The sequence below is a fragment of the Leptonychotes weddellii genome, chromosome 5 (genome assembly GCF_054177405.1).
Source record: "Leptonychotes weddellii isolate Sample4059 chromosome 5, ASM5417740v2, whole genome shotgun sequence".
Classification (NCBI taxonomy): Eukaryota; Metazoa; Chordata; class Mammalia; order Carnivora; family Phocidae; genus Leptonychotes; species Leptonychotes weddellii.
Window position 1 is genome coordinate 101,266,694 of NC_138373.1, and position 9,830 is coordinate 101,276,523.

A 9,830-nucleotide genomic window follows, 5' to 3' on the forward strand; every position below is an offset into this window, starting at 1 on the left:
GGCTCAGTCAGTTAAGCATTTGCCTTTGGCTCAGGTCATGATCCTGGAGTCCTGGGATCCCGCGTCGGGGGTCCCTGCTCAGCGGGCAGCCTGCATCTCCCTCTCCCTCTGCCACTCGCTCTCTCTCTCTCTCTCTAATAAATACACAAAACTTTATTTATTTATTTATTTATTTATTTATTTATTATCTTTAAAAGAAAAGGTGCTGGGGCACCTGGGTGGCTCAGTCATTAAGCGTCTGCCTTCGGCTCAGGTCATGATCCCAGGGTCCTGGGATCAAGCCCCGCATCGGGCTCCCTGCTCCGCGGGAAGCCTGCTTCTCCCTCTCCTGCTCCCCCTGCTTGTGTTCCCTCTCTCGCTGTCTCTCTCTCTGTCAAATAAATAAATAAAATCTTTAAAAAAAAAAAAAAGAAAAGAAAAGGTGAGGGGAGGGGGCCAGGGTATACGGAATGTTCTAGGGAATGGGGTGGCTTGGAAGCAAGAGGTGGAGGTCTGGAAAGAGGACCTGGGAACACATGTGTATGTATGTGTGAGTAAAGATGTACACAGGAGGAGAAAAGTCACATGCACAAAGCTCCATGAGCTGGACTGAGATTTAGGAGCAAAGTATGGGAATTGCAGAGGGTGACAGGGGAAGAAGTCTGGCTTCTGTCTGGTTTCAGACTTGGCTGGAGGAACAGAAGAGCAGAAGGTAGCCAGAGGAAGCCCAGCGCAGCCGTACCCAGAGCAGGCGTTTGGAGCAGGAGACTGGTGAGACCACAGCTGCAGGCCTGCCTGCCTTCTCTCGCCATCACCAGGGCTCAGGCAGGACCGAGGTGGCCACTTGCTGGGTGAGCGGTAGGGAGGCCTCGTGCTGGGGGGCGGGGAATCCTAAGGGAGGAAAACACCTCAGAAACGTGGGAGTGAGCTGGACAAGGGTGTGGACCCTAGGCCAGACCTACTCCCAAGTCCATCCTCCCATGGAGCAATTCCCTTGCCCTCCTCTGCCTTTTCTCATCCTCCTTCTTACCGCCTCCCTGGGGAGCCTCTCCTGGGTTCCTTGATCTGGTCCTTCTTGATCAGGCAAAGATGGACACAAGTATAACTCCCCCCTACCTCTCCCCACATATCTTGCCTGCAAACATGAGGTAAATGTGTTTTGGCAGGAGAACGACTGCAAGGAGACGCAGTTTCTCTAAATGGCTAGATTCAAAACAAAACCAAGAAACTACATAGATCGTGTCCATCCTCGGCTTAAGCCTTCCTATGGGGTCAGGTCCACTTTGAATAAAATCCAAGTTCTTGTCCTGGCTTCTAGAGCCATACATGACCTGCCCTTGCCCCCAGCTGGCCTCCTCCCCTGCAGTCTTCCTCTCTCCCACTATGCTCCCGCCATACTGACCTTGGTTTGATTCCTCCAATAATGGTTTTCCGACTTTTCATTGACAAGTCACAGTGAGAAATAACATGTTGGGGCGCCTGGGTGGCTCAGTTGCTTAAGCGACTACCTTCGGCTCAGGTCATGATCCTGGAGTCCCTGGATGGAGTCCCGCACCGGGCTCCCTGCTCGGCAGGGAGCCTGCTTCTCCCTCTGACCCTCCCCCCTCTCATGTGCTCTCTCTCTCTCTCTCTCTCAAATAAATAAATGAATAAAATCTTGAAAAAAAAAAGAGAAATAACATGTTAATCACAACCCAAAACATATACACACTCACGCTTATATACACACCCATTTACAGGTGTTTCACATCCGTTTATAGGAGAGGTGACCTCCAGAGACCTCCAGAGAGGTCACTTAGGCTAAAGTAGCCACCCGATCATTCTCTTTCATGTTCTCTGGCATTTGTCACTATGATATTTTCTGGTTTATGTTGTCTGTTGACCGATTTTTTTAATTTTTTGTCTTTCTCCTCCACTCTGATAAAGTGGGCCCTGTAGGGGCAGGGCCTTTTCGTGGTTCCCTGCTGTTCCCCTGGGGCCTAGAACAGCGCCTGGAGCACAGCTGGTGCTCAGTAACTATTTGTAGACCTGAAGGAATGACTCAAATCAAGACTCTTTCTCCCTTTGGGCGATTGTCATCTACAGAATTCGAACTTGGACTTGCTCTCTGAGAGCCCTTCTGGTTGTACCTACAGTCAGTCTTCAAGGACGCACCAGAGAATGCCCTCCAGATAGCCAGAGTCCAGCAGCAGGCTGGACAGAAACGGTCAGGCAGTCCCCCGTTTACCCGCAATCCGGTGTCCCGCTGAGGACAGGGCCTTACTTCCAGGAGGGCGAAAGCCACCAAGGGTATAAGCCCAGGCCCTGAGCAAATGATGAAAAGGCAGAACTGGAGGCAGCCAGACATAATGAAACCAGCCCGGCTGGCTGCTTTCTGTGTCCTGTGTTCCACCTGCATCGTCTCACTCAGTCCTCGGTCCTCCGAGGGTAGAGGAGGATCGTTATCATTCTGGCTCAGGCGTCAGCCAGGCCACATCCACAACCTGACTTGCATATACTTGCAGAAGCAGCCGCGGTCGAGAGTGCAGGCTCAAGCCACATGGCCCACCTGGATATGAGTCCTGACCCTCAGAGTCAAGGTCCTGCGACCTCCAATAGGTTACTGGACCTCTCCCTGAGCTTTCTTTTTTTTTTTTTTTTTTAAAGATTTTATTTATTTATTTGAGAGAGAGAATGAGATAGAGAGAGCATGAGAGGGGGGAGGGTCAGGGGGAGAAGCAGACTCCCTGCTGAACAGGGAGCCCGATGCGGGACTCGATCCTGGGACTCCAGGATCATGACCTGAGCCGAAGGCAGTCGCTTAACCAACTGAGCCAGCCAGGCACCCTCCCTGAGCTTTCTTTAGTATGGCAAGGCCTCACTGGCCTTACCTCGCGTTCTTTCCGGCCCTTCCTACGGGGTGCAAGTCTTAAGCAAACTGGGAGTCTCCACTCGGCCCCCGCCATCCACCTGCCCTCAGGGCGCCGTCAGCCTCCGGGGCTCGGGGGCCCTGGGCGGGTGGAGGTCCCGAGTCAAGGACCCAGCGCGGGCTAACTCGTGACCTTCGAAAGCCTTGACCTCTGGAAGCCTCAGCTTCCTCACCAAGGACTTCGGATTTCCTGAGCCGGAGGTTTCATCCACAGCTAGGACGCTCTGCTGGCCAGCCTCAGCCTCTCCAACCCTTCCACTTCCTCTTCCCCGACGGACAGTCAAGACAGTTGCCAGACAGCCCCGAAGGCTGTGCTTGGAAGCCTGTCCTTCCCTCTTCCGGTTTTGTGCGGACTAAGTCCCTTTCCCTGCCTCCCCAGGCTAGTTCTCAGCCCTTCCCACATCTCTCCTTCGCGTCCCGCCCGGTGTCACCCGCGTCTTTTGACACCAGCGGCGCCGAGTCCAGCTCCGCGACTCTGGCTGCCGCGTGAACCGAATTGAGGGAAATAGGGCTGCGAAATGGCCCTGTGTCCCCGGGGGGACCCTCAGGTCCGGGGGATAACGGTTCCAACACTGAGGCCTCCGCCGCTGTAGGCCACTGCGCTCAGGGCTCTCGGGCACTGTTGCGCCGAAATCTCTCGGCAGCTGTCCCAGGTAAACCCCCTTTTCGTCCTGATGAAGCCTCAACATAAGGGGGGGGGGCTGTCCCAGTCCCCGGCTCCTCTGACTCCCCAGCTCCTCCTTTGAATCAGTGGGACAAGCCCAGAGCTGCCTGGCTAGAGTTGCCTCTTCCGAAGGGAGAAAAAAATGCGACAGTGGGGGAAGTTTCCAGGAGGGAAACAAGATAAAAATAAAACAAGGATAAAAGCCCCGGAGGCACGTACGGTTCAGAATTGTGTTACAATATGCATTGATCGGTGCTGAAGGGGTGGGAGAGGCAGAGTGATGAAAGATGGGTGGGGTAAGTCTGGGAATTTTCAACAGAAGGTAAGGATGTAGCCGCGGGAGGGCAGAGTTGAAGACACTCCCCCCTCTCCCCCCCCCCCCGTCAGGGGAAACAAGGGCCCCCCCACCCTCATGCCTGCGACCAACCGAACCATCAGGAAGGTGCTAGTGTGTGAACTGTGTTTATTTTTTCCTAAGTCTAAAAATACAGTGAAAAGGAAACACACAAACTAAACTAACCAGAAATGGGGAAAAGTGGTCACAGCCACAGCTGAGAAACCGGAGGCAGGAATTTCAGGAACTGGGATCTCAGTGACCAGGGCATGGAAATTCCACCCCATGACAAGGTTCTTGAAAGCTGCCAGCTTCCGATCAGAGTTCCGAGAGCACTTTCCAGCAGCCTGGGGTGGGGCAGAGAGAGAACGGACTGGGGGGCGGGTGGGGGGGAGGTGTTAATGCGTCCCAGGTTAAAGACCTGCCACCTTGAGGGGTATAAGTGTGGAGTGGATAAGCTGTGGGGTCTTCGTTTCACCCTCTCTCATAGTAACAAAAACTCTAACAACAACCCCTTACTAAGCACTCAGCAGATACCAACAGTCTCGTGAAGTATCATCATCCCCCTTCACAGATGAGGACTGGGAGGCACAGAGAGGTTAAGTGATTTGCCTAAGGTCTCACAAGCTGGCAAATGGCAGAGTTAGGGACCTTTGTGAGCTCACAGACCCCTTTTGTGGATCTGATGAAAGCTGTGTACCCAGGACCCAAGAAAAAGCTTGTAATGAACTTATATACAACATTTTACATGCAATTCCAGGGAGTTCAAAGAGCCCCTGAACCCATTCAACAGTAAAGCAACTGGAGAGTAGGGCCGATGTTGAAATATCAGTCACCCCATCCCCAAACAGTCAACAACGCAACAGTGTACATGGGGGAGGGTGCCCACCACCCCCTCAAAACCCCTGCTATCCTGGGACCTGGGGTTCGCGCTCGCCGGTTCACGAGGTCTCCCCCAGCCTGCTCTGGTGTGGGGTGGGGACAGGGGTGGCAGGTGGGAGGGGGCGGGCTGGGAAAGCTATAATGGGCTCTGCAGAGAAGCCAGAATTGTGCTGTACTGGAGGACAACGCTTCGCCTCACCCCCTCAGGGTATCCTTTTCGGGTAGAGATTTGGAACCGCCTGGACGAGAAGAGATGAAGGCCTCCTTCCTTAATTAAATGCCCAGGGGTTGCTATGGAAACCAGAGCTTCCAAATCCTGGCCAGACAATGGGGAGAGGAGCTGCCTCCAGCCCAGATGAGTGAAGCTTTAGGGGCCTGGCTGGGGACAAGAATGGGGGCCAGAGGGTGAGAAAAAGGGGGTGCCAGCCAGGAGCTCAGTTTCTCCTCTCCCGGGAACTGTGGGAAGGGGCCTCTCAGAAGCCAGGGGTCTGCCTGAGACAGGGAGGGGCAATGCTCCTGGAAAGGGAAGGGAGTGGGGGTGGGGTAGCGGGAGCCAGGCACTGCCCAGAACTGAACACCTCCTTTGTTCCCAGAGGAGAAAGCCAGCCAAGTTGGTAAACAAAGGGAAGAGGCCAGAGGGCAGACAGCTAAGTGATAAGGCCTGGAACGGCAAAAAGCTGAGTAATGGAGCCTGACAGAGGGAGGGGAATCTTGAGTCCCACTGAGACTGGTAGAAGGTTCGCGCAAGGTGTCATACTGACACACAGTCCCAGAGCCACGCGAGGCCCACAAAGACACACACGCTCCAGAAATAGTGTGTGCCGAAGTATGGGGCTTTGGTAACACTCAGACCCCCTACGTGCTTGTCCCCCTAGCTCCCTTCTGGAGCCCCCTTTTCGAAGCCATCTTTTGGAAGGTCTCTTTAGGACAGCAGAGGATAGCCTTCACTGTAATCAGCTTGGACTCCCTCCCGCATACGGGAAAGGGGCAGGTTAGCTTCAGGGACCTTAGCCTGTCGCCTCAGTGGAGGGGGAAGACCCCCATTTTGAAAACATGACAATACCTACCCCTCATCAGCATTCCTGTGCCAGGCACTGTGCTGAAGGCAGTAAACAATCTCGCTTTTATGCACCTTTCAACTCTGTCAGGTAAAAACTATCGTCTTCCTTAGAGAGAGCAATCTGAGGGGAAGTTAGATAAAGCCCCAGGCCTCACAACCATTAAGTGCAGAGCTGAGGTTTAAACCCAGGTTTGTGTGACTAAAGCCTGTGTGCCTTACCACGTTCACCATCTTTGCGCCAAAAACCTCTTGGAAACTTCTCTGAGCAAGCCCACTCTGTTCTCATCCCTTCACTCTCCCACTCGGTGTTACCTAAATACTTCTATAGAAGCAGTTCCCAATCCGTAAGCTGGTTATCTAAAGGGTTTATATATAACTTGGCTGTTTGGAACCCAAACACATTTTCCCCAGAGGAAAAGTATTAAATGGGTCCAGAAAGACCGTTTGACCCAGAACGGAGCTGACAATGGTACGTCTAGCTCAGGACTAGCCCGAGGCCCCAACCATCCCTAATAACATTGTTTCCTGGAGAAATAGATCCCCAGTTACATTGGTGAGAAAGAAACAGCTCACTTTTCTCACTCTCTCCTTCCTGTTCTCCCTTATCCCGCTGGACTTGTATTCCAGGTGGGGGTGGCTGGGGAGGATGATAATAATTCATAAACCAGGCTGTTACATTCTGTGTGCTGACCAAAGGGGGTGTTTCTTGAGAAAGCGGAACAGGGTAGAGAAGGGCTAAGAAACCGAGCCTACCAAAACTGAAAGACCTGTTTAAGCGACACAGAGAAGAATCGAGGGCAGAAGGGGTGAGCATGCTGGCTCTCTGCAACTCTGTAAAGGACTATCTTAATTGCATATAGCTCCAAAGGGCCAAACTAGGACCAAGAAGTAACAGGGAATCCAGTTTTTCTTTGATAAGGACGACTGTCTAACTATTAAATCTCTTCAAACATAGAATGGGCCTCTTGGTGAAATAGTGAGTTCTCTGTCACTGGGAGTATTCAAGAAGGTAGAAGGATCGGACAAGTAGACCTCTGAGATCCCTCTAAATTCATGAACTCATTAAGCAAAATGTAATGGAGCATCTCTATGTGCTCCGCGCTATGCCAGAAGCAAGGTTTCCAGTGGAGGATAAGATGGGGTCCTTGCCCTCAACGAGCTTAGAGTCTAATGGGAGAGACAGGCATTAAACAAACAATTGGATCTATAATTTCAAATGATGACATAGGTGATGAGGGAAAATAATCGGATACTATTATGAGCGAGTAACAGAAGAAATCTAATTCAGATATTGACTCCCAGAGGGCCTCTCTGAGATCTGAAGGATGAGTGGGGGTCAGCCTGGGAAAAGGGGGGGTGGAGGTGTTTGTGTGTGCTTGTCGGGGAAGTGTTCAGGGCAGAGGCAACAGCAAGTAAGAAGGCCCTGGGGCAGTAAAGAACAGTGTGACAAGAAAATTGTGAGTGAGGGAGAATGGGAAGAGATGAGGTTGACAAGAGAGAAAGGGTCTAGACATCCTAGGCCACAGTGGGAGTTTCCATTTTGCCCACCCCCTTGGCCTTTTCTCTTAACTAGTTGCCCCTCCCCCTCCAGTCCTGGATCCCTAGGCCTTGGTCTCCAGCAGCTCTCCCCCGTTGCAAAGCCTCACCATTCCCCATAGGGCCTCCACTGCCCCGGGCACTCCCACAGAGCGCGTGCTCCTTGTACTTCCTCAGTGTCCTAGGAGCTGCAATGGTGGACTTCTCATCTGTCTTATGTGGGAGGCCCAGGTTCAATTCTTAACCCTTGCAATTGCCTTTCCTCTCAAGAGGTAGCCTAGTTTAGTGGCAAAGAGCCCAGACTCTGGAGCCAGCCTGGCTGGGTTCAGACGGTGGCTCTCTGTCACTTACTTGATCTTGCCAAGTTACTTAACTGCTCTGTGCCTCAGTTTCTCCATGTGTGAAATGAGGATGATGATCATGCCTATCTCCTAGGAATGTTATGAGTTAATATTTATTAAGTGTTTAGGACAGTGCCTGGCATGTAGTAAGCACAATATGAGTGCTTGTTAAATGAAATAAATCACTGGCAATAAATCATGGCGACATCCGCTTCTCTGTCTCATCCATGCTCTCCCAGACCTCCAACCAGGGGCCAAGCCTGCTGTTCTCGCTCCTCCTCTGCTTTTCTAGCCATGGCTCCCTCTGGCCACAAGTCCGGTACTTTAAAAAGTAGGCAGAGCTGAGTTGACTCCAGCCCAGCCTTGGTCACCTGAAGAAGAAAAGGTACTCGTAATGGTAGGCTGCAGTCAAATCAAGGTGCCCTTGGGACTCCTCCCTGCCTTTTCCCATTCAGCTGTTTTCAGAAGCTGAGGGTGTTCTGGGTACACTGAGGGTATCACTGAGCCCCATTTCCTGGGCCCTGGGTCTGATCCCCAAGACTGAACGTGAAGCTCTCCCACCCGCTCTCCTACCACCCTGTGTTCATTCCCAGTGTGGCATTCACACTCCCACATTGTCACTGCCGGCTTTCTTATGTGTGTCCTTGAGGGCAGCAACTGTCCCCTGTTGTACCCCTACACTGGCGCTTATCCCTTCAGCCTCATTTCTTTTTTTCTTTTTTTTAAAGATTTTATGTATTTATTTGACAGAGAGAGAGAGCACAAGCAGGGGGAGCGGCAGGCAGAGGGAGAAGGAAAAGCAGGCTCCCCACTGAGCAGGGAGCCTGATGTGGGGCTTGATCCCAGGACCCTGAGATCATGACCTGAGCCGGAGGCTGATGCTTAACCCACTGAACCACCCAGGGGCCCCCTCCAGCCTCATTTCTCTCCGGTCCCCCTTCTGGCACCTCTGGGCCAGCCACACAGGCCGGCTGTCAGGGTCTCAGGATTGCTGTTCTCCCTCCTCGGGGCCTTTCCATGTGCTCTTTTCCCGGCCTGAAGTCTTCTTCCCCAGGTCTTTGCCTGGCCAGCTCCTACTCCTTCTTCAGGTCTCGGCTCACCTGATGCTTCCTCCAGGAAGGCTTCCATAAGGCCCCTGGTCTAGGCCAGTGGGTCTCCGAGCACCTGGATTTCCCTGCTCTATGTTAAGCATCTCTTTACTTATCTATGTCTCCCACTAGCCTGCCAAACTCAGGCAGGGCAAAGATCATATTTGTCTCATTTTCTATTGGATCCTCGGTGCCCAGCACAGGGCCCATAACAGACGGGAGTTTACGCCCTGGGGCCCATGGATGAGCTTCCAGGGGTTCACAAGGCTCCCCAAACCATATGAAAATGTGTATAGATTTGTAGTGCATTCTTCCTGGGAGAGAGTCTGTATTTTTTATCATAATCTCAAAGGACATTTAACACCCGTCCCTCCACCCGCCCCGCCCAAGAAGGTTAAGAACCACAGTGTAGGCACCGGTGAACACTTGTTTTTTGTTTTTTTTTAAAGATTTTATTTATTTATTTGAGAGAGAGAGAATGAGAGAGAGCACATGAGAAGGGGGAGGGTCAGAGGGAGAAGCAGACTCCCTGCCGAGCAGGGAGCCCGATGCGGGACTCGATCCAGACACTCCAGGATCATGACCTGAGCCGAAGGCAGTCGCTTAACCAACTGAGCCACCCAGGCGCCCGGTGAACACTTGTTTTTGATTGGCTTCATCCATCGATGCTCAATGAACAGTTACTGGATGGATGAATATGCCTCCACCTCAGGGTTAGGGTGTTTTTAGTATTTTCAACGGATCGAGTACAACGCCAGAAGAAACCTTTGCCAGTTCAGCCCCTAACTCTGTGGCCTCAAATATCCCTGCCCCAGTGGGGCCCACGGCTTAAGGCCAAAGCTCCAGCGGCTCCCAGCCCCTGCCGGAACCCATCTCCAGTCCCCGAAATCCACCTGCTGCGCCTTAGCCGCCTGTCGGCTGAAAATCATCCTGGTGAGCGCAGGGGTGGCGGAGCCGAGGAAGGAGTCCTGCAGGAGCTCTGAATGAGGGAGACTCTGCCCCCTGCCGGCTGCCTTTCTCCCCTCAGCGCGGGCTCAA